This window comes from Lutra lutra, chromosome 6 (assembly GCF_902655055.1).
Source record: "Lutra lutra chromosome 6, mLutLut1.2, whole genome shotgun sequence".
In the NCBI taxonomy this organism is placed as follows: Eukaryota; Metazoa; Chordata; class Mammalia; order Carnivora; family Mustelidae; genus Lutra; species Lutra lutra.
Genome location: NC_062283.1, coordinates 82,302,904 through 82,317,032, shown reverse-complemented (window position 1 = coordinate 82,317,032; position 14,129 = coordinate 82,302,904).

The following is a 14,129-nucleotide window of genomic DNA, read 5'->3' as shown; positions in this document are numbered from 1 at the left end:
ATTATAAAATTACAGGAACTTTTAAAGACAAAACACAAAATAGCAAAGAAGTTCTGAATTCCCAACTAATGTTTTGACATATGCTCTAGTTCATGGCACACAGTAGATGTAAAGGTAAAAATCCACTTTCCTCAGCAAAAGGAATGTTTTGATGAAATTATTTGTGAATCTCTTCAAAATTAGAAGCTAAGCAACATAGAGATAAGTCACTCGGGTTTGAAAGCATCTGAAATATGAATTAATTACTGCAAACCAGTAAGTATTTGATTACCCTCTTATTTCTTCCCTACAGTTCCACAGGCAAGGGAACATACCAGGCAAAGGACTGATATTTTGGACTGAAGTTCATTTTCATGAACTTCACTGTTAGGGGGGGAAAAAAAAGGAAAACCAATAGGCTGTTAGGGCCTCTGGTACCATCTATGGGGAGGTCAATAAGTATAATCTTATGGTAAAAACTGTTCTTTTATTCAACACATTCCTCATGAGCTCCTACTACTGTGTACCAGGCCTTGTTCTGGCCCAGCCATTTCTACCATTAATGATTCAGATCTCAGAAGGGCAGAAAATCATTACATACAAAGTATAGCAAAAGGAAGTGATAAGTGCTATGAAGACGTAAACAGGGGAAGAGTCTAGAGAGTGATCTTGGAGCAGGACTGTAGTTTTACATAGAGGCATCAGCAAAGTCTTCTCTAGGGGCAGATGCTTGAGGAGAATATCTAAGTGGAATAAGCCATAGCCTCGCTAGTTGTTATTCACAAACAATGAATCATGGAACACTACAGCAAAAACTAATGATGTACTGTATGGTGACTAACATAACACAATTTAAAAAAAAAAAAATCTGCCGGGGCACCTGAGTGGCTCAGTGGGTTAAAGCCTCTGCCTTCGACTCAGGTCATGATCTCAGTGTCCTGGGATTGAGCCCCGCATCGGGCTGTCTGCTCAGTGGGAAACTTACTTCTCTTCTCTCTCTCCCTGCCTCGCCTCTGTCTACTTGTGAACTCTCTCTGTCAAAAAAAAAAAAAAAAAAATTCTGCAGCAGGGACAGACCAGGTTGAGGGAACAGAAATGCAAAACAAAACAAAACAAAACCTCTGAGGTGGAATGTTCTGGGCATGTTTGGGACCAATCAGAATGCCAGGATGGCCAGGCAGCTCAGGGAGAGGGTGAATGGTGAGAGATGAGAGAGGGAGGAGACTGGGGCCAAGCATCCAGGGCCTTGTAGGACTCAAGCTTCAGTTTAAAATCACATCATTTTAAATTATACCCTTATTTCCTATAATAAGAACAATGACAAAATTTGAGATTTTTAGGGACACTTGGCTGGATCAGTCGGTGGAGCATGTGATTCTTGATCTCTGGGTTGTGAGTTCAAGCCTCACACTGGGTATGGAGCCTACTAAAAAATACGTAAAAAGAAAAAGAAAAGAAAAATTTAAAAAATGAGATTTTATTTCTGGATGCTCACTTCAAACTATTAAAATGCCAAAATTCATAACCCGAATAAATAAAACAAAAACATATATATGTAGGTGCTTAGATTTTAAAAGGCTCTTGCCCTCCACTCTGACTTTGAGCAATTGTACCTACATAGAAAAACCTGATAGCCAAGAAGGGAGCAGCATATCAGCTTTACAATGGCTATGCAAATACATTAAGCAAACTCCAAAATGAAGAGCTCTCAAATTAAAGCTGAATTGGAAATATTGTTATGGTCCAAATCAGTCTACTCTTGCTGTCTGCATCACTGGGCCCTCTGTATTAGCTGTTAAGCTAGAGCACAGCATTGGCCTTTTTAACTGAGAAGTTGAAAATTTCAAAGGTAAAGGGATGTAGACCAGAGGATCCTTTAACACAGAGATCTCCAAGGGAGTCAATAGAGGAGCAAGAAGTATGTACTCCAACAATTCCCTGTTTGCTCTTTGCCCACAGAAACAATAGGAAATGAGAATACACATCATCTCACTTATAGGTTGAAGCTAGGAAAAACAAATAACAAGTGCATGGATACAGAGAACAGACTGGTGGTAGCAGAGGTGGGGTATGGTGGTTGGAAGAAATGGGTACAATGGGTCAAAATGTAAAAACTTCCAATTGTAGAGTAAATAAGTCATGGGATATGATGTACAGCATGGCGACAGTAGTTTGCATTATTGTATCACATACTTGAAAGTTACTAAAAGAGTAGATCTTAAAAGTTCTCATCACAAGGAAAAACAAACTTGTAAGGATGTGTGATGGTAGGTGTTAACCAGACACTCTGGTGATCATTCTGTGATATATACAAATACCAAATCATTACATTGTCCACCTGAAACTGATGTAATGTCCTATGTCAATTATACCTTGATAAGAGCAAACAAAAAAGAAACACAAGAAAATGAAAAATGTTTCAACTTCCTCCAACTTTATAATTTTTAAAGAATTATAAACCAAAAATAGGTAAGCTATCTATCATGCTAATCCTTTTTGCTGAGGCTCCTTGATGAAAAAAGCCTAAAACTCTCAGAACGAAGACATGTCTGTTACAGGTAACTCTTCCTCCTGTGGCATAAGCTTTCTTTGTTGCTTACAGAAACTGTGAATTTCATTCAAAATAAGAATGAACTCTTCAAAATGTTTCATTTCTAGCTCAGTGCACATGAAGATCCCACTGGAATGATAAGTTTTGAGAAAGAAAATTTCATGGTCTTCAGGGACCTTCACTCAACTATAGCTACATTGTCTTCTTCACTTGGCATTAGCATTGGTATTGATAGAGGGGTATTTAGGACCCTTTTGAAAGGAGTGTATTTGCAATTCTAAATATGAGAATTGGTAGTTACTAATGGCAGAGGTGAAGTTTTATTTATAGTAAGAAAAGTCACAAAGTAAAGAGGTTTCAATTCAAAACCCTTTAAGCTGTGAGTCACACTTGAGTTTTAAGATGCGATAAGTAAAACCATCTGCTGAAGTAATTTTAATAGGCTTTTACTCATAAAGCCTTAATATCTTTATTCATTAATATAGCTTCTTAAAAAAAATTGCTCCTTGACTGGAACTGACCCCTCCTTTCTTTCATAAAATCACCATATTAATTTTTAATGAAGTCATTTTCTTGCCTAAAAACTTCAATGGCTGCCTATCACATTAAGATAAATGAAAAATATTTAGCTTCTCTTAACAACCTAGTTTGTTTTTGACCCCTCTAGACTTATCTATAACCCCTCTCATGGCACTAATAGAACTGTTTTATCTGAGTGTCCTAACATTCAACTTGGTATAAGACAAAATCCATGACTCATGACAGATACTGAGAATTTTTGAGTTCCAGTTAGGAGAATCTGTTCTCGGTCTTTCCTTCTTGTGCTCCCTATGTACATTTGTGAAATCAGGCAGCCTGACTTCCTTGATATCACTCGAAGACAGCTGGCAAATTCTTACTTCCTCCCTGTAAGGAGGGGCTTAGAAGGTCCGTTTGTGTTTACTCATTCAGTGAACACATGTCAAGTGCCTGCCATGGGCCAGGCACAGAGGACTCACAGATCCCTATGCCCCTATCTCGGGGCGGGGGGCAGTTTCAGGACACATGGATACTCTCCTTATCCCCGACTCCCCCAAACCAATCTCATTCATAGTTTTATAGACGGCTGACCTGCCTAGAGAATTCTTATTCACCCACCCAAATACGGTTCTGTCTAGTCTAACCCATCCCTTTTCATCCAACCCATCCCTTTCAGCATGAGGAACACCCTCCCGGGCAGGACAAGGTGACAAGTTGGTGCCATGGCTGTCTCACAGGAAATGTCCCACTGGATGGGGGGTGTCTGCTTGGTTCTGTCTGACTGAAGAAAAAAGAGATTGGCAAGTTTTTTGATTGCCTTTTTCATGCCTAGGCCCCTTGTCCTAACATTTCTCTCCCTTGAGTGGGACCCCATGGCCCATGGCTTCCATCTCCATACAGGCATCTGATGCCTTCCTGTTCTCTTCAGGCTTCTTTCTCCTCCCCCTGCCCCCCAACAAAAAACTCATAAAATTCAACTCAATTAGGAATTTATTTATTAAGTGCTTATTAACTATTGGGCCCTTGATCATCAGCCTCCCCCCAACCAAGGAATTTTAAAGCAAACTGACTGATTAATTTGGTGGAAAATTATTCACAGCCCAGGTTTAGATCAATGAAGCATGTTTTCTTCCTCCATTTGTATACTATTCTGTGTTCTGGGTATAAACAAATTGTGCAGGAATTTTGATAGAGAAGATGGAGGGTGTAAGTTAGGTGTAGTGGGGGTCAGTGTCCTGAAATAGCAGAGGAAAATGTTCTAAGCCAAAGCAAATCTTTCTTTCCTTCCTTCTTCCTTTTTTCCTTTTTTCCTTCCTTCTTTCCTTTCCTCTTTCTGTCTTTGGAGACTATGTATAATGGGAAGAGGGGGTGGCATCAATGGAGGGGTTACCCATCAAGGCCCAGGAAAGTGAGAAGCCAGTCAGTGTCTCTGGAAAAAATGTTAGCGTATAAAACATTAAGAGAATAAAGTTGGATTATAAATTAGATTCCAGGAATTTGGTGGTGTGCCAACAAACAGGTGGCTAGAGATGTCCATGTTGGGAAAATACTAGGGAGAAAATAACCACATGTTAGCTATTATCCTTACTGGTTGGGGTGGTTAGGGGTGAGTTTTCTCTTTTAGGTATTACCACATTTTCTACAATAAATATTTGGTACTCTACAATAAGAAAAATAAATTGTTAATAAGAGGAAGAAAACAAACCCAGAAATATTTTCCTCCCTGAGGGTGATCTGCTGCCTTGTGGGGTCCAGCAGACTCCTCTCTCATGGTAGAAAAGATGCCCTTTTCTCTGTGTTGGTGATTTGTCCTCCACTAGCACTTTCTGTCCTGTCATTTCAGTTCACAACCACTTGGCAGGACTCCTAGACTCTAACCTGCCCAGCTCGCACCACACCCCTCTCCTTTGCCCTCAGGACTAAGTGCTTATTTTCTGACCCCAGGAGAGGAAAATGTAAGCAGCATAAGAACTGGGGCCGTAGGATACATTAAGCTTCGTCACAGTACCACAGAGACATGCTTTTTATTACTTAATCATTTCTTTACCCATCCATTGGTATCTTATTTTTGTGCTGACCAGAAGTTTCAGACAAAGTCCTGTGTGACGAGAAAACATCCTTTCCATTCTCTTGGTGATGACTTACGATACGGGGAGTTCACTTCAGATACTGAACTGAGGAGATTTCAGGCTGACCGAAGGGACCTCAGGGACAAGCTCTGAGTTTTCAGTGAAATGAAATCTTTTCTAAGTTAAAAAGGTTATTTGAAAAAAGATTCTGAGAGCTATTGATAAAGCATCCCTGAAATTGCATTCTATACCAGATTCAATATAACATTACCCCAAAAAACCAAAAGTACATTAAAAAATCAATAACAATAATCACAAAAGTAATCAAATTCCATCATCATCTCCAAAAAGTTAAGTTTTTTTCCCTAGAAGTTTCCTAAAATTACTGACTTAACTCCATTCTAGAAAAGTCAAAGTTTTGTTCCTAATAGTTTTGAATCAAGGCCCCATGGTGTGGTCTGAATTTTCTAGATTCACATTCACAGTAAGTAAGTGCTTACTTACCAAAACATGGTCAACATTTTCTTTTATACACTATAGATAAAGCCTTTGATAATTTTATAAAATTTTAAGAATATTTGTTACTGCTGCCTTTCAAAGAAGCAATTTAGCTTCTTACCATAGATCCCAAAGAGTTAAAGTAAATTAAAATATCATGTTTCATATGAAACTTATTATATATTGAATATTGGGTAAATAATTTCCCTTTTTTTGTTTAACAATAGAGTCTCACTTTTTAAGCTATCATTAAAGAAAAGACTGTACATTTCCAGTACTCTGGAAGTCTATCAAGACAATACGGTGTTTCAAAGTTTTAAAAAGAGAGAAATCCTTGAATAAACAAAAACATGCCACGGTTTGGAGAGCCTCTAAAGTGAGTTTTAAAGTGATTATCTTTAATTATAAATGTGATTGTAAGATATTAAAATTAATAGCCCAATTCTTAGCTAAAATTAATTGAAAATGATGCTTAATGCACAGGTTGCTTAGCAATTACATTTTTATGATTTCACATTAATTTTCCAAAGCCGAAACTCAGTTTATTCATGGGAGCCAAAAAACATCTCATCATGAACATGAAACATTTTTTTCTGAGGTTTGTAAGCAACATCTTGGTGGAGGAAAAAAGATTCTAAACTTCTGGTTCTGAGCTATTTTATTTGTTATTATATTTTACATATAAGATCATATGAGAATCTGGTGAAAGTTATGACTCCTCATCCTGGAAAAAGCTTAATGCCATCATAGCCACAAAATTTCCCTACGTCTGTAGAGAATTCACTGTTGGCCCAATATCCCCAATATCATTTTGGACCGTCCAATTATCATAAGCCTGAGGTTAAGAATCCCCGTCCAAATACCAGGTCAGTGTTTCATTTGAAGTCAAGAGACATGTCTGTGGTTTGGGTTTGTAGGAACTTTTTATTTCCCTGCCAAGTTTAGTCTACTGATAGGATAACAGGAATAGTTTGTGAATATCTGGAATTTACTGAACTGAATTTGAAAATGTGTTTGGGTGTGGAAAGCACACAACTACACATTTTAATATGTTATCCAGTTACCAGGGTTAAAGAAAGTAGAGAAGGTAGAGTGAAATGTCATCCTTTGGCCATTTATTTTCTGGAAGGCTTTCAAAGAGCATGTTTCCATGTGTCTAACAACCTGCTATGGTAACAAACGTCCCACTCACAAGGGCTACTGCAGACACCACTTTTAGTGCACCAAACACCTTCCAGGGCTTTGCTCACAAACAAATGGAAGTTAGTCTGCACAGACACCGTGTTCTCACTACAGATACACCTCTACCCGTGTGCCATGGAATGTGGTCTCCTGGAATATCCTCACCCCACTGTGTATAACGGAAATGTTACTGGAATGTTCAATCAGAGTGGGCTTCGACCACCAGAGTGGGCTTTGTTTAATTTGGAGGCAACTTAAGCTTCCATTTCTCATCCAACAAATCTCTGTAAGTTTTCAAGTGACAGGAAACATCAAACCAACCAACTACTAAAACCTGAATTAAAAACAAAAAAAATAGGGGCACCTGGATGGCTCAGTTAGTTGAGCATCGGACTCTGGGTTTCGGCTCAGGTGATGATCTCAGGGCTGGGCGATCGAGCCCTGTGTCAGACTCCACCCTCAGTGGGAGTCTGCTTGAGATTCTCTCTCTCTCCCTCTGCCCCTCTCCCAGTGTCTTGTAAAAAAAAAAAAAAGGAAAACTAGGTCTTCCTACTGTGTCTTTACTTACTTAAAAGTCGTTAATGTTTGACCATTTTGCATTGTCCATCAAATAGTCTAGCTTATCAATTAGCTGAACAATTCTGATGTCATGTGTTGTGTTAAAGCAAGATAAAATGATCAACCATATTATTACTATGTAGCTTCCTTTCTTGCTTGGTTGCTTGACAGCAAATTGTTAAGTAATAAACAAACATTAATGTGGAGAGTTTGTGGAATCTAATGTCAATAAGGCTCAATTATTACAGGAAACCAAAAACCTCATATGGCCCAAATGTATTGGAAACAGTTTAATGCTCCCGACATCTTATTTTGCTTCCAGACAGATTTCACTCAAAGATGACACACCTGGTCTGGGGGTCTGTCAGCATCAGGGAAATTAGACATCCTCAGGGGGAAAAAAAGGTTCAAGAAGAGACACAATTTGGAGCAGTGTAACCTAGAACTTCATCATAAAGGATGCCAGATGGCTGACTACAATAGCTGAAGAAAAAAAAAGTCTCAAAATGGTAAATATATATAAATATGATCAAAATATCAAATTGCATCAGATTTAGTATTTTCTTCCTTTAGGATTTCCAGAAAATTTTGTGGAATTAAAAAATAAGATTTTTTGGGGGCGCCTGGGTGGCTCAGTGGGTTAAGCCGCTGCCTTTGGCTCAGGTCATGATCCCAGGTCCTGGGTTCGAGCCCCACATCAGGCTTTCTGCTCAGCAGGGAGCCTGCTTCCTCCTCTCTCTCTGCCTGCCTCTCTGCTTACTTGTGATTTCTCTCTGTCAAATAAATAAATAAAATCTTTAAAAAAAAATAAGATTTTTGAGAATCCCTTCTGATTTTACTTTAATTCTTTTTGTGTTTACTTAATTGATTAATGTTTGTGGAAGGCAGAGTAGCAGCTCCCCAAAGATGTCCATGCCCCCAAACATCCAGAAAAGGTGAATATATTATATTACTTAACAATGAAGAATTAGGCTGTAGATGGAATTAAGGTTGTTCATCAGCTGACCTTGACTTGGGGAGATTATCCTGGATAATCCAGGTGGGCATAATCTGATTATCAGAGTCCTTGTAAGTGAAAGAGAAAAGCAAGAGAGTCAGAGTCTTGGAGAAATTTAAAGTTGCTATGCTGCGGACTTTGAAGATGGAGGAAAGGGGCCACCGAGCCAAGATATGTTGGAAAAAGCAAGGAAAGTTTTTCCTCTAGAGCCTCCAGAAGGAACCAGCCCTGCAACAACAACTTGACTTCCGCCCAGGGAGACTCACTTTGGACTTCTGACCTCCTTTTTTTTTTTTCCAAGTGACCTCCACACGCAGCTCAGCATGAAGCCCGACGCAGGGCTCAAACTCACAACCATGAGGTCAAGACTTAAGTGGAAATCAAGAGTCAGACAGCAATAGAAAACAAATACAGTATTACCAAACACATATCATGCGGCCACCTCTGCATTATAGACTGGGTACATGTTGAAGGAAAAGTCTCGATCCCTAACAAGTTTAGTGGAGGATAAGATTATGTGTACCAAATATCTCCACAGCATATCATGTAGTGATATGGGAAAATCTTCACAATCTTAAGAATCCTTTGACTTTTGAGGAGCTACATTAGGAGGATAAACTTGATCATATAAACTGAGAGAAATCGACTTAGAAATTTATATAGAATATTTGAATCGGAAAGACCAACATCTTACGTTGAATCGGAACTCATGTCTGGGCTATTGATGTTCTTTCTTCTACACCCAAGCACCTATTACAGAAGGTAACAGTGGAAATTAGCCCTTAGAATTCCTATTTTCTGAAAGAGGAGTTTGGAAAGAAGACAGTGTGATTGTGGATGTAGGAGCCCACTCAGTGCAAGCGGCAGATGGTGAATGCTGGTAGCATTGAAAACTAACGCTCTCCAACTTGTGTTTTGCTCCTAGCTGCTCTTACCCTCTTTGCTGGTGGTGGTAAGTGTCTGATGGTCTAGTGAAGGTTTGACTATAACTTACATTCAGTGCTTTATAGCTGAGTCATAAAATTTTATATAAACCCTTGGGAGTACAAACACTGCCTGAGGGGCACTTACAAAGTGGCTGGAAACCAGGCCTGTACCCCGTTCATCCCAGGATGGGGTAGCAAGGTGCAAATTCCACATCATAAATGGAGGGGTGGAAATTTGGAAAAGGGTATGTTACATATCCAAATTCTAACAACCACAAGGAACCGCTACCTCCCCCTCAAAGGGTCACAATGTATAGCAGTTAACTTGCCTTTTTGGCACAGAGAACCAAAGAATCACCAAAGACGTTGTCAGGTGTTTGGGCAGCATATACAGATGTGAAGAAGAGTGAGCAGGCCCTCCCCCAATATTAATGTGAATAGCTGAATTTTTAGGAGCTATGACCAGCATTTGAGATAATGACTTTACCAGCTTAGGAATCAATACACTTGCATTTTAGAGCAAGTATAGAACACTACCTACCATAGCAAGATTGATTACTTCATTTTCAGGCAGGAAATGACTATATTCTACTAAGTGCTCGCTTAAGACTACTAGTCTGTAGCATGTGAAAATATGGTGAATTTTTCCTCTGGATATTTCTGAAGAGAAATCACTATGAGATGCCCATTTTACCTGTGGCAAATATACAAACAGGATCAATTATCAGAGATGTTACTTCCACTTACCAGGTCTAACCTCTATAGCTGTCATTACTAGGTCTGTCTTCTATAGTTGTCATTACGATTCCTTCTTCCTTTTTTAGAATGAAAATCTCCCAGAGATAGTGGCATGCACTGGGTTGTACCATAGAATGTGGTATCATACATCGATTGAACACAGGCAAATCAGGATTCAAACCCCAGGTCTACCACAGTATGTGCCTAGCAATCCGAACCTCATTTTCCTCAACTGTAAAGCAAAATATCAGAAAATAGCTCATAAGTGTTTTCTGATAATTAAAGTGGTAACTCATGTAAAGTGCTTAATGCATTGTTTTGATAAATGTTAGCTTTCATTTTAATAGGTAGTGCATAGAAATCCACTGACACAGAGTATGTGTTTGATAAGGTTGACTTGGAAAACCTTAGGTTTGGGGCACCTGAGTGGTTCAGTTATTTGAGTCCAACTCTTGGTTTTGATCTCAGGCTCGTGGGATCAAGTCCTGCATCAGAGTCTGTGCTCAGGGTGGAGTCTGCTTGAGATTCTTCCCTCTACCCTTCACCCTCACTCACACTCTTTCTTTCTCAAATAAATAAGTAAAATCTCAGGGCGCCTGGGTGGCTCAGTGGGTTAAAGCCTCTGCCTTCGGCTCAGGTCATGATCCCAGCGTTCTGGTATCGAGCCCCGCATCTGGCTCTCTGCTTGGCAGAGAGCCTGCTTCCTTTCCTCTCTCTCTGTCTGCCTCTCTGCCTACTTGTGATCTCTGCTTGTCAAATAAATAAATAAAATCTTAAAAAAAAAAGAATTAAATTTTAAAAAATAAATAAATAAGTAAAATCTTAGGGAAAAAAAAGAAAATCTCCTGCTTGACAATGTTGGTTGAGTGAATAAATGAATTAATAATTATGGATCTGATTTGCTTAAGTCTAAAACACATAGTAAGAATAAGTACATTGTTCTTCACTCAGCAGGATACTGGTGGTACTGGCAGGAAGATTCACTAATGGGATTATCTCCTCAGTGGTGACTGGGCAGGGCTGTGCCTGTCCTGGGGACAGGTCATACATGTTGGACAGTTGCTTGGCCAGCATCAGGGCTGGGCTCATCAGTCTTGGCACATTGTTTTCCCTTTCTGGAGCATACCCACTCACTAGGGGAGAGAATTCACAAGCTTGGTCTCATTTCCATTCACCCTGGAGCATGACAAATGCTGCTGGTCAACTGCCTGCTGACCACTTGGTTTATCTTTGGGAATGGGAAAGTGAGCTTGAGAAAAATAGCAGCTGGGAGCCTGACCCTCTGCTACTGCAGGCCTTGGCCCCTCCCCTGGAGCTCAGAGACAAAGGCGATTGCTGCAGCCAAGTGTTTTTGCAAAGATTATGAATCTTTTCAATGAAAAGGATTGATTGATAAATGCCATGTCCTTTTTGCACCGAGCATGCATACCACCTGTCTGCCAGTAACAGGTTTATTTCCTGTTATAGGGCCTGATCCTCCGTATTTCACAGCCTTTCTCAGAGGACTGCACTGATGGTGCAACATGAAAGGAAGTGTGCGGGAAGTAGGAGAACCGGAGATGTCATCTGGATCTGCCACAGCCTGCGTATTTGGCTGTGAACCAGGGCAACAAGACTAGCATTCTCAAATGCCTTCTATGGACCAGTTCTGTGTAAGAGGCCACATATGCATGTCAGGGCTTAAACCTCCTGACAGCCCTGTAAGATAGGTGTCATGATCCCCCTTTACAGATGAGGACGCTGAATTTCGGAGAGACTATGTAACTTGCCCAAGATCACTGAACTAATAAGGCACCAAATTGGGGAGCTAACTTCATTCTGCTAACCGCAAAACCTTTGTTGTCTCTACTACACCATGTTGTCTCTGGAACTCAGTTGTCTTAGCCCTAAAATGAGGGAGATGAGCTAGGTAGGGGTATCTCCATTTTTCTCAATAGTCACACAAGGTCAAAATCCAATATCACATAGATCACAGCTTTCCTCTTTTTTCCTTCTTGAAAACAAAAACAAAAACATTTTCTTTAATAAGAAGCCCGTGCCTTATATAGAAATGTTGCAGGATTATTTGCTGAGGTTAGTAATTTGTTTAAATGTGTTTCCCTCCTCCCCTCTCTTCCCACTGACAATTTCAAATGGGGCTCAGGACTGTGCTCCTTCAACTTAGAATGAAAAGCATAAGCCACTTGGGAAAAAAAAAAAAAAAACAAAAGAAAACAGAGAATTTTCCTGGTTTTTGTGAAAGCCTCACCTCCTTGGTGTTATTTGGGTAAGTGCGGCAGGGGTAGAGGCGAGAGGAGGTAGTGCCTTTGAGGTCGACAGAGGCAGGTGGAAAGATTTCAACAGAGAAGGAAAAGAGTGGAGTTCTATGTGCAGGATTCTGAGCATAGCTTCAGGGCAGAGCCCCAGAGACATGGCTGTTCTGCATGGGGGTCTGCCCGTCCGCTAGCTCCACCGAGGCTGGGTCTCAAGCATAGGCTGGCTGGCTTCCATGTGGCATGGCGGTGGAGGACATGGGTGTAAAGCATGGGGAGAAGACCATGATGAACTACAGAGGAAACAGTCTTCCCCCATTTTGTCAGCACCACATACACTCTCTCGATTCTTCTGCAACCTTAATGACTAAGACTGAATTTCTCACCTGTCTGGCAGCATAGGAGCTTGGAGAAGATTTTATATGGATTTAAAATGATAAATAAATGTGATATTTCCTGCCAGCAGGGTTTATAGACTGAGTCACACCTGTGCTACGGCTTTGGATGTGACTCAAACATGAGTCAAGTGCATGTGGAAGTTTCACTCAAACCCATCTTCCTTTTGTTTATCAACTCTTGTAAGGCCCCCTTTTCATGGTGTAATTTTAAAGGAATTGAATACGAGCTATTCAAAATTCTGTATGAAATCATATGCCGCATCTATTAGAATTGTTAATTGATCCAAGTCTATTTAACACTATGACTGCTTGTTGTCCCTCATGAGACAATCATGCAGGAAAGCATTAGGATGCACTGGGCCACCAGTTTATACTAATGTTACGACCCACATTTCAAACTCTTGGCTACTTCCGGAGGGAAGTCGGAGCAACAGGATCAGGAAGGAGCGCCCAGGCGTGTGAGTGGTTGTGGTCAAGTTCTAAAGTGCAGCTTTTAAGTGAGTGGAAGGAGCCCAGGACTTTCCTGTACTATGTATACTTCATAACTTACACATGCATGGCAAACATGCTTTTGCATGCATCAAAGATGCATTAAAATGTGTTTAAATGCTGAAAACCTGTAGCAAGTTCAAGGTTATAAACCTAATACATCAACTGTGGCTGTCTTGGACTTTATTGAGGAAATACATACGAGGATTATATTCCAATCACTTAATCCACCAGCTGCTTGTATCTGACCTTGACTTTCTTCCCTCTCTTTTGCTAAAATGGGAAAATGGTAGCAGCCCCTCTGTGTCTGAAGCCAGTCTCCTCCAGCACACTAAGATATTTCCCTTGCATCAGTTTGCAACCTTGCTGTAGAAACTCTCTCCACCTACAACCACCACTGGACAGCCTGCCGTGACCTCAGATGCCCCTCAGCTAATTCTTCTCCCCCTTCCTAGCACCACATCTTTATAAAACCAGTCCATCCTCCCAGAGTACATTTTCTTATCCCCCAGTTTCTTTGCAGCACACTTGGCTCCAAATCTCCACTCAGTTTACTCATGCCAAGATCACAAATGTCCCTCATGTTGTCAAACCCACTCAAGCCATGGTATTTAAAGAAAAATCTCAGTACTGGACTGCACCAAAAGTGCAAAGAAATACATAGATCCTAGCTTGAATTGCAATGAGATTTCTGCCAAACTAAAAGCCTTGCACAACTCTTGTTTGTGAATGCATATGGTTCTCTGTGGCCGAATGGTACCTGCGATTTCACGTAAGGTTACGCTGACACTTAGGGCAATAAAAATATATTTAATTTAAAAATGACAAGATTATAATTTAAAACAAGGACAAACACCCTGACTCCTTGGCAAGCTTGCATGGGAAGGTCCCAGGGTGCCAAAAAGAATGGATTAGTTCTTGTGTGCATGCTGTACCTAAATCACACTAGGTCACTGCGTCTGGGCGAGTTTTT